This window comes from Seriola lalandi, unplaced genomic scaffold (assembly GCF_002814215.2).
Source record: "Seriola lalandi dorsalis isolate HSWRI2012SDOR001 ecotype SW California unplaced genomic scaffold, Sedor1 jcf7180002054972, whole genome shotgun sequence".
Lineage (NCBI taxonomy): Eukaryota > Metazoa > Chordata > Actinopteri > Carangiformes > Carangidae > Seriola > Seriola lalandi.
This window is the reverse complement of record NW_019525660.1, coordinates 2,952,706-2,962,986: the sequence shown is the minus strand read 5'-3', so window position 1 is coordinate 2,962,986 and position 10,281 is coordinate 2,952,706.

The window sequence follows — 10,281 nt, the reverse complement described above, 5'->3', positions numbered from 1 at the left end:
AAAAATAGTTGAATGATTTTTGTTTCGAAGACTTTTGTTTTTGTGTAAGACAACATTTATATGATTCTTCTCTGACACAATACAAAGAGAAAAGGCTTTCCGCCTCATTCATTTGCATGTGAAAATAGTTTCCTCCCATTTGAGTAAGGTTTGATAAAAACTACAGCATCCAACTGTTCAGACATTAAACTACATGTTTGTGACCTGTTTTTAATGACTGTTGTTGAATAATGCCAAACTTATCCTTTAACCAGCAAATTGTCTTTGTTTTTCCAATAATGCAGCTTCAATATCAAAGAAAAATGACAAGTACATCAACTCTTATTGATCAATTTGTGCAAAATCCTCAATCAGTCCCCTACACTTATCAGATAGGAAACAAAATAAAAAAAATCATCTGAAGCCAGTCACAAACAAACTGGGGTTTATAAATACAGTAAATCTTCTTCTCCAGTTCTGCTTAAATCTGATCACTGGGCTGACTGGCTCTCTCTCTGACTGTTAACTCATCTTTCATGAAACAAACTCACACACACATTCAGGCACACTGATCCTTCTAAGTGGATAATGAGGACGACACCCGGGGTGATGAAATAATTGAAGCTGTTTGATGTCTCATGAAATATTATTCACACACATGCACTCACCTCTCACTCTCACACACATGTTAACCTTTCCTCATAATCACACTAAAATACACAGCAGGACTACACACACACACACACACACACACACACACACACACACACACACACACACCCCTTAACAATGCTTGATAGATGTCCAATCTGTGATGTTGCTCAGGGAAGCTCAATGGACAAGCATCTAATAAGGCCTGACAGGAGTGTGTATTTATGTGTGTGAAGAGTGTGAAGTGAGTGTGTGTTTGTGTAAGAGTAGTTAGGTTGAAAGAAGACAAGTATGTACTTACACTGGCACTCCTGTATAGATTACACATTAGCACCAAGTAGCAGTGGTGCAACAAAAATGTTTAAGTGATAAATTGACCTTTAGTTACTTTCTGTTCTTGCATCAGTTTAAAATGAGAACGGTGGCAGATATACCTTTGAAATTCACAGTGATTTCTGAAAAATTAGGTCCTTGATTTCACACGGGGATAGCCTAAGCAGCTTCTCATTTCTAGCCTCACAGAGTTGTTGAAAAACAAGGTTTCAGGCTGAGTCATTTTAAAATGGTCCTATGAAAAAATGAAATTTACTTAGAGTCTATTCTTATTGTAATTTGACTAATTTAAAATTTGTCGGGAGAATTTAACCTCCAGTGAACATAATCACTATAAAGTGGTGATCTGTCTCGTGTAGTAGGCAGGCCATGTGTCAAAATGTAGATTTGAGACCTTTTTGTTCTTACATGGTGCATAATCCTAAACATTTTTTGTTAAATCAAATTCTCACAAACTACAGGAACTGTCACAGAGCAAAGCTGTTACCAAGTAGCTTTAAAGCACTGGGTGTTTTTGAGGATGTGGGCAGAATAAATTGAAGCTGCCATGTGGCTGCTTTGTACATTCTACTTATGGGTACTTGAAACTAACAGGGTACAAACCCAATGCACAGTCAGTGGTAGGAACAGGGGTCACATCTCCTTTTTGCCCCAGGTTTTACTGCAGATTAATCCAGCCATGGCAACAGCAGACACTAGCTATGGCAATACAAAGGAAATGATTCACATCCGTAATAATGTCAGCGCTCAGCATGTTAAGATAAGCATGTAGATCAGTGCTTTGTACGCCCAGACATCCTTTTGTCCTCCACCTCCTCCCTACAACTATTCACTGAAAGTCATCTCAATACTTCAGGCTTTGGCATTTAAATGTAGGTTGTTTTAAGATGTGTGAACTAACAACCATGCTGTTTTTAAGTAATCTGAGTATGGGGGTTTTGACCTTGAAAAAAATAAATATATATATATATATATATATATATATATCCGTTTGAGATTAAATATTTTAAACTCAATGTTCACTTACTAGCTTTTTATGGAGCTTTTGTCCATATAACATGTTCTGTAACAAGGAAAGTATGATCTCTGTTCACAGCCTTTCTATACTCAGGATATTTATGCAACCTCTGGAAAAAGCTAGAAAGTGAATAGTACGTTATGAGTATCTTAATCGTCTGGTTTACTGCCACTATAACAGCTGCAGTTTTAGCCAATTTCAATAATAAATGTGCTCATTGTTTGTGTCCAAAAAATATTCACTATTCAGGGAATTGTCTGTGTTGTCACTCTGTGATGTTTGTCTGTTAATTTATTGTGGTAGTTTAATGAACTGGTCCTATTCATAAATAAAATAGGGTTGCAACAATGATTATTTTCACCATCGATTCATTATTACAATCAAGGCACTGTATCTGAATGTGTTGTTTTGTGCGACCAATAGTACAAAAGCCAAAAATATTGAGTTTACTGTCATGTCTGATTAGAAAAAACAAACAAAAAAAAAAAATCACAATAATATACATATTCCTCACAGTTGAGAAACTCGAACCAAGAAATATTGACAGTTTTGCTTAAAAAAAGACCAAAATGAAAATTTAAAATAATTGCTGGTTAACTTTCTGTTGATCAACTAATTGATTAACCAACCTACAGCTCTAAAATAAAAAGTATTCATGGTATTGTTTTTTAAAGCTTCACGAATACATGAACATAAATTCAATTTTTCTCCTTTGCTGCGGTTGAAAAAAAAAAAGTTTTTTGGGGGGACTGTTCGGGGGTGAGGCAATATTTGACGTACATGCGTCATCTGTCGGCCATGTTCAGTTAAAAACCCAGTTAGAACCCAGTTAGAAATGTCGTAAAATTGGGTATGTCGGTCTTAAATCCGGGTTTTTCTGGAAGGAGTAACTATACATCCATGGGATTGACCCGGCGGTGTAACAACGGGACGGAGGCCAGGCTCCACACAACCATGGAGTGTGTTTTTACTACCGGGAACAAAGCTAAGGGCTGAACCGCGGCATCTCTCAGGTAAGATGAATTAAAATGGTTTCCAAAGCCACCCTCTTAATATAAGGAGAGGGCTGAAAAGATATCATATGAGACAATAAGAGACAAATATATTATAAAAAAAACACTGTTAAAAGATATTTGTTTCTTAACGGAACATTAGCTTTTGTTTTCACTCTGCTGCCGGTTTATCAGGTTGACCTACACACCTGGGTAAGATTACTACAGGCTGACACAACAGCCCTTCAATTAATCCTACATGAAGTTTCAGTATATTAGAATAAAAACTACAGCTGCTAAAACGACCATAATGTTTAGGATTCCAACTATTTCACTATTAATCTGTCGGTTAATTGACTTATCGTTTTGTTTATAAAATGTCAGAATAAATTGAGCAGGCAGTAAACATCAATGTAATGTCAGAGAGACGTTGGACTCTTAACGACTCTAACGTCGGAAAGACGTTAACATTTCGGTTGGAAATGAAATTTGCATTGACGTTAAAAACGTTGGCTACTTGACATGTGACGTGTCGCAGACCTCAAACAGACGTTGGTTGTTGTTCACGACCAGAATGTCAGTATTTTATATGTCAAGATGGCGTTAGCATGAGACATTTGTAGGACGTTGGATTTTGGTTGCTTAACAACACAACTTAAAACCAACGGAATATCAACATCAGGGGCTGGTTTCACGAAGACAAACTTTGGCTGTGTCTCAAGTGTAACAAATAGTCACACTTTAAATAGGCGTCTAAATTCATCTGTTGCACAACGCAATGTAGTTATTGACTACCTTGGTGTGGTACAATGAATTCTGGGTAAATTAAGACTTTTTTCCAATAATAAAAAAAAAAGGCTGACTGAGGAACTGCATCCAACCCATGGATTGCATTATACATCCATGATCCAACCGCTGAGCTCTGCTTACCCCAGCAGAAAATTTTTGTCTTTTGCAAGAATTCAACAGTTAAGAAGTGAAAAGTAAGAGTGAAACAATCAAAATAAAAATCTAATTTGGAAAAGAATCTCTGCAATCTATAAAAGCTCTTTCCATTCTCTTTTATCTCTCCATAACAATGTTAGGAAACCACAAATTATGAGCCATGTTTTCCTGTTTTTGTTGTTGGGTGCTACTGGTCAGCGCAGATGTGATTGATTGTTAACATACTAACACTGGTTTTAGGCTGTGTTAGCCTGGGGATAAGGTATCTAATGTTTTTGACTTAAAATTTGTCAGTCTTTATTTTGTTAAACAGTCTTACTTACATTAGACTGATCTATGAGCAAAATTAAGACTGGGCCAACACTACAGACCAGTCTGAAATATCTTTGTGAAACTGGCCCCAGTTGTCGTCAATAATTGAGTTGATGTCGGCATTAGACGTTGTCATGACACTGAATTTTGGTCACCCGATGTCACAACTGATCTTATATCAACAGATAATGACGGTGGTGGGCAACTGTGTGTCTTCTTGTTTTATTCAAACGTCCCAAAACCCAAAAATATTATATTTCATTCCACAAGGATTAAAAAAAAATCAACACAGAAGCAGCAAATCCTCACATAAGAGTAGGGCTGGGGCGACGCGTTGATGTAATCGATCATGTAAATAAGTTGATTAATGTAACGTGTGTCGCAAGGAGGAAATAAGATGGCTGTGCCTAGTCAGAGCATGGACTCCATCGAGGAGCGAACTGAAGCAAGAAAACCTCGCCCACGATCATCTAAAGTGTGGGAGTATTTTAAGCAGGGACTGAACAACATGGTGCTCTGCAATCTCAGCAAATTAGAAATGGCTCATCACAGCAGTACTACTACCGCCATGCTTGAGCACTTGGAGCGGAGCTTTATTTTGGAGAGACTTTATGTAGGACTGTAAAACACACATTACCAGTTAAGACAGGGCATTTTTTTGTTGGAGAATAATGTGCAGTTCACATTTGTTATATTTGCTTGTTTTAACCCTCTTAAGCCCTTGGAAGCGTATATTTAGTGCAGCGGAGGATTTGGAGCGGATTTTTCAAGGACTGGACCACAAACGCCCATAAATGCTGTTCCAGAGAAAGATAGATAGATAGATACTTTATTTATCCCCTAGGGGAAATGAATGTGTCTTAGCTCATAGTTGATGATGATGATGATGATGATGATAATAATAAAAACTGTTAATAATAAATAAACAATGATAATTAGATTAGTCCACTTCCTTTGGCTGAGGTGTTGTATAGCCTGATGACAGTGGGAACAAAAGATCTCCTGAACCTCTCTGTTCTCCAGCGCAGTGAGATGAGAGGTATGCTTCTGTAGCTTCTTCTCTGGCATGAATGAGCATATCTCATGAACAGATAAAGATAGAAACTTCAAATCACCCCTAGAACAACTCAAACAAATATGTACAATTTTCTGTATTTAATTTTTTCTTCTTTATTATGGTTTACAGTGTTTTCATCATATAAAATAAGGAAAAATTCAAGGTTCGCTTATTTTTTTCTTTTTTTTGTATTACTGAAGTCTTTGAGTGGCATTTATTATTAGCTTGGGTTATGCTGATTCTGAATATGTGTAGCACTTGGTGAAACTGTTAAAAATGACAATTTTATTAGGAAAAACACAAAGGTAGTAGAAGAAGAATGAAGATATTGAAATATAAATGGCCAGTTTTCAAAATTTATTTTGGGTAAATTCATTGTTATATTAAAGGAGTAATAAAAAAAAATAATAGTTAGATTAATTGAAAAAATGATCGATACATTAATCGAAAAAAATAATCGATAAACAGATAATCATTAGGTGAAGCCCTACATAAGAGAGGCTGGAACTGGCGAATGTTCACGAATGATCTAAAAATAGCTGTATGATTTGGATCATTGCAGCTAGGGCTTCAACAAACACTTATTTGTATGGATTAATCTGCAGTTAATTTGTCAATTAATCAATTTGTCATTTAGTCCTGGTCTGACCAGACTGTGGCTAGCTGCTTAGCATGCTGACTTCAGTAGAAGAAAAGAAATGATAGAAATAAAAACAAAACAAAAGTTGACATTGATGTTGTTTTCCACAGCTGGAGACAGTTCTTGGGGAAGTCTGATGCTGAAGTCACAATTGTTTCTTCTAGACTGGTAAGTAAACAGCTTCGTGCTGATTGGCAGCATAGTCATACAACACCAGTCCTGAACCTGTTCAGACTTTGGCACTGTTTAAGCTCCACTTTTGAATGTGTAGATCTCAATAATATGTCATTCCAATAAAAGAACTAAAAAGATTTTATGGGTGTAACTTGATAGCTTTTAGTCCGGGGCAGCTGCTCTGTCACTGTGTGCTGAACTGTAGTTTAATTAGGTTAAGGCTATAAATAATTATTTCTTTTTCATAATTCTATGTACAGAGTATTAATGAAAAAGGGATCTGTAATATTTTTCAATATTCTTAAAAAACAAAATTGTATCCATACATGATGAGCAGCAGGAATTGGTAGCATATCATTGATAATAAAAGAAGGAAGATATTTTATATTGAGTGACTTTCACCCCTTAAATTTGCAGAGCATTTTGTCAAACAGAATCACATTTGGCAGATTTGATTTCAGTTATTGGTACAGCTGCAGGATTCAAATTAAATCTCATCTTAAATACCCAAAATATACATCAGTGTTCCTCACTGCTTTTCCTCTAAACTGGTGAAAACATAGTCCCTGAAGATATGATAATCTTTATGAGGGTATCAGGTGTTTGCCTCTGCCTTCAGGGCATCACCCACCAGCCGTCCTCTATCACTTTCTTACACAACAGTGTTAGTGGCAATAGTCCAGGTCTTCCCAAAACACCAATGTGACTTTTAACTCCTTCAGCCTCTACTGTGGCCATCTGTATGTAACACTGATTATTAATTGACAGTATGCGAAATTACTGAGCTTGTGCACTCGAGATTTTTTTTAGTACATCACGTGTTTACAAGCAGAACACATTTGTAGTACCATTGGATTCTTGTCATCTCTATTATAACAGGAGCATGTTGTCTGTTGATTACAGTAAACATGCTGAGACTGCAGACAGACACAGAGGAAGTGAAGCATGAGCGCACAAATAGCCAACATTTTTATCTAGAGGAAGACTTTCATCCATCTCTTTTCCTCTTTAAGTGCATCCTCATGTAGGGCTGTGCGATATGACAAAATCTAATATTTCGATGTAGGTAATTTCATATCAAGGTAGTAACACACATAAAGATACAGCACATTTTCGGTAAATTCAATGAATAAATAGTTAATGTAAAATGACCACATGCAAAGTCCTATTTCTTATTATATTTTGAACTAGAAGGGCACTCAGGGAGCGCAGTCCTCCACCAAAGCCAATGTCAAACAATATACTGTATATCAGACTTCACAGAAAAAAATTCAATATCATAGTAAATTATCCGGATCTGCCCCAAAATGTAATGGGTTCTTCCCTTGCCCATACCCAATCCTTCCACCAAGTTCAGTTCAAATCGTTTTTTTTTTTGTGTAATCCTGCTGACAAACAAACGGACACGGGTGATAACATAACCTCTTTGGCATTCCTAACTCAAGGTCCAATTATTAACTTTCAGCCATATCACAAGGTCATAATTTTCCTTCCATCCTCTGTGTATTTTGTGCTTTTGGTGGCAGTGGTACAAATGAAGAATGACCAGGGCTGGTGAAAGAGTGAAGCAGCTTTACCAGTAAGATACCAGTTGATCTTATACTTCATCTCACAGATAGCAGCCTGTGTAGCAATTCTTTGTTAAACTTGAACAAATTAATTTCAGTCCATTTTCTACCAAGGTCCTCCAGTCACTACAAAATATTTTAACTCGTGGAAAAGAAAGCTGAAAATATTGTATATATTGGTGATAATATTGTAGCAACAGAGACACAGAGGCACCTCAGTGTTATGACAAATGTGACATATTTATTTCTTTTCTAATCCTCATTTCAAACTGTCAGGATTTAACCCTGGGTTTAATCCATTTTTCGGGGATTAAAAAAAATAAAACCTCTGAATATCCACTGATTTTATTCAGAGGGATGAACAGCAAATGTAACAGAAGCAACACTATGAAACTCTTTACAGTCTGATGTTCATGCTGTGTTAGGGAGCTGGTTGAATGTTTGTGCTTTGTATAATTACCAGATTGCAGATTGGCTGACTACCATCACAACCATTTCCTAACTTGTATGTTGCTTTTTATTGTCTGCCATGGGTCTTGCCCTGCCGTGAGCCCAGGCAATGTAAGATTAATTGCATGTCTTTGTTTTGGCTGAATCCAGCATGAAAATCATAAATTATCAGCCTTGCGGTGCAGACTATATGCCTGTCAGGGCACAAACACAATAGGTAAAAACATGTTGTGGTGTCTGGCCTCTCTGACCTCCTTTGTGAACTTATCACCTGACACACTAACATCCCTGCTGTCTGACACCATGGATTTCAAGAGGTGTGTGTGTGTGTGTGTGTGTGTGCGTGTGTGTGCGAGAGAGTGTGTGAGACAGTGTGAGAGACAGGGATGGAAAGAGTGATTGACAGTGGGTTGGAGAGGACAGGCAGCCTCACAGCTGGGGTCTAAAGACAGGAACTGGCATTACACACTTGGTGTGTGTGTTTGAGCGTAAGAGGGGAAAATAGAGTGTTGGTAATTGATTAATCATTATTTTCATTTCTCAAACAAAAATTGCTTGCCCAGCGTCTGAAAGTGAGGAGGTGAGACTTTTCTCTGTTTTGTTTCACTGTGAATATTCACTGAATATCTTGTGAAAGTATAACAACATCTTTCACTATTTTCTGATATTTTTGATAGAAAAGATTAATTGATTAATTGAGGGAATAAGTCTTTAGATTATCTGATAATAAAAGTAATCATTAGTTGCAGACCCCATTTTTCTTTTGTCATGAACCATTAATGTTGTTAGCGTTCTGTATTCGCCTGTCAGTAGTTGTTTTCATTATGGCTGCAACTAACAATTATTTTCTTGATTGTTTATTGGATAAAATGTCAGGAATAAATGTAAAACATATCCATCCCAGTTTCCAAGAGAAAAACAGAAAATCTTAATATTTGAGAGGCTGAAAATCGCTGTTTTTTGGCAGTTATCCTTGAAAAATGACTTACATTATTGAGTATCAAAATAGTTACCAGTTATTTTTCTGATGATTGACTAATTGATGAATTGACTTAATTGTTGAGCCTCTCTACCTGCCTGGAAATTTCTCAAGATTTGATGTTTCTGACCGTCTTGCACCTTTGCATCGGGTTGTGATTGTGGTGATTTTCTTACATTTGTGTAACAGAGAAATCCTGTTGAAACCTGATGTACTTGTACTTAATTTCTATGTCAGATTGCTGCAAATGTAGATTCTATGAAGTTGGATCCAGATATTTGCAGCTGCTATAAAAGAGTTTTAGAGCAGGAAGTGTTGATTGTTAGAAATGAGAATTACTAACTTCAAGTAAAAATAAATGCAGTATATGGTCACAGACTGATCATATACATCATGCCTCTAGGCAACGGAAATTAGAGCAGTGGAAAGTGTGCGTGGTCTTTGATATGCAGTGTGTTATAGCTAATTAGGAAATGAGATATCAGCAAGAAACGCCAAAAACACTTGAATGATTCCTCTGAATCATTCCACTTCTTACTCAAACAGCTCTGTTCATTGACTTTGCCCAAATGTAGTATCACGCTGCCGCATATTTTGCTTTGCTCTGTTAAAAGACTAGAGGAACTGGCTTGAACACCATCAATGGGTGTAGATCAAAAATCCTTTTCAAGCAGTTGAATTAGCCTTTAACCTTTTTTTAAGCGTTTAACTTCAGGCTCATTTTTAACTTCAAAGTACTTCAGAAAATAATTTTATGTCTTAGCTGCTCTATGCTTTGTAGTCTTTCCTTAAAGCACACTGTAGCTGTTGGTCAAATTGTATGTGCTTTTTAAAATGTGCTTTCAATAAGTGACTTAACTTGAATTGAAGCCACTAGATGTAGCTTTTTCAGTGATGATATAATCTTTCTGACAGTTCTATAGCCACTCTATTTGAAAGTCATGTTATAGTAAGGCATAAAATCATTATAGTGTAATAATGCATAATAAGTCATAGTATAATAAAACATAAAAATCTCATAGTAAGGCATAAAAACATCGCAATATACTGAAACATAAAGACTCCACACAGAAAGGCCCCAGCCCCGGGGTTCAAAACCTAAAACCTTCTCGGTGTGAGGCAACAGTTCTAACCTCTGTCCCACTGCTGAGCCATTACAAAGTTGTGTTATAGTAAGACATAA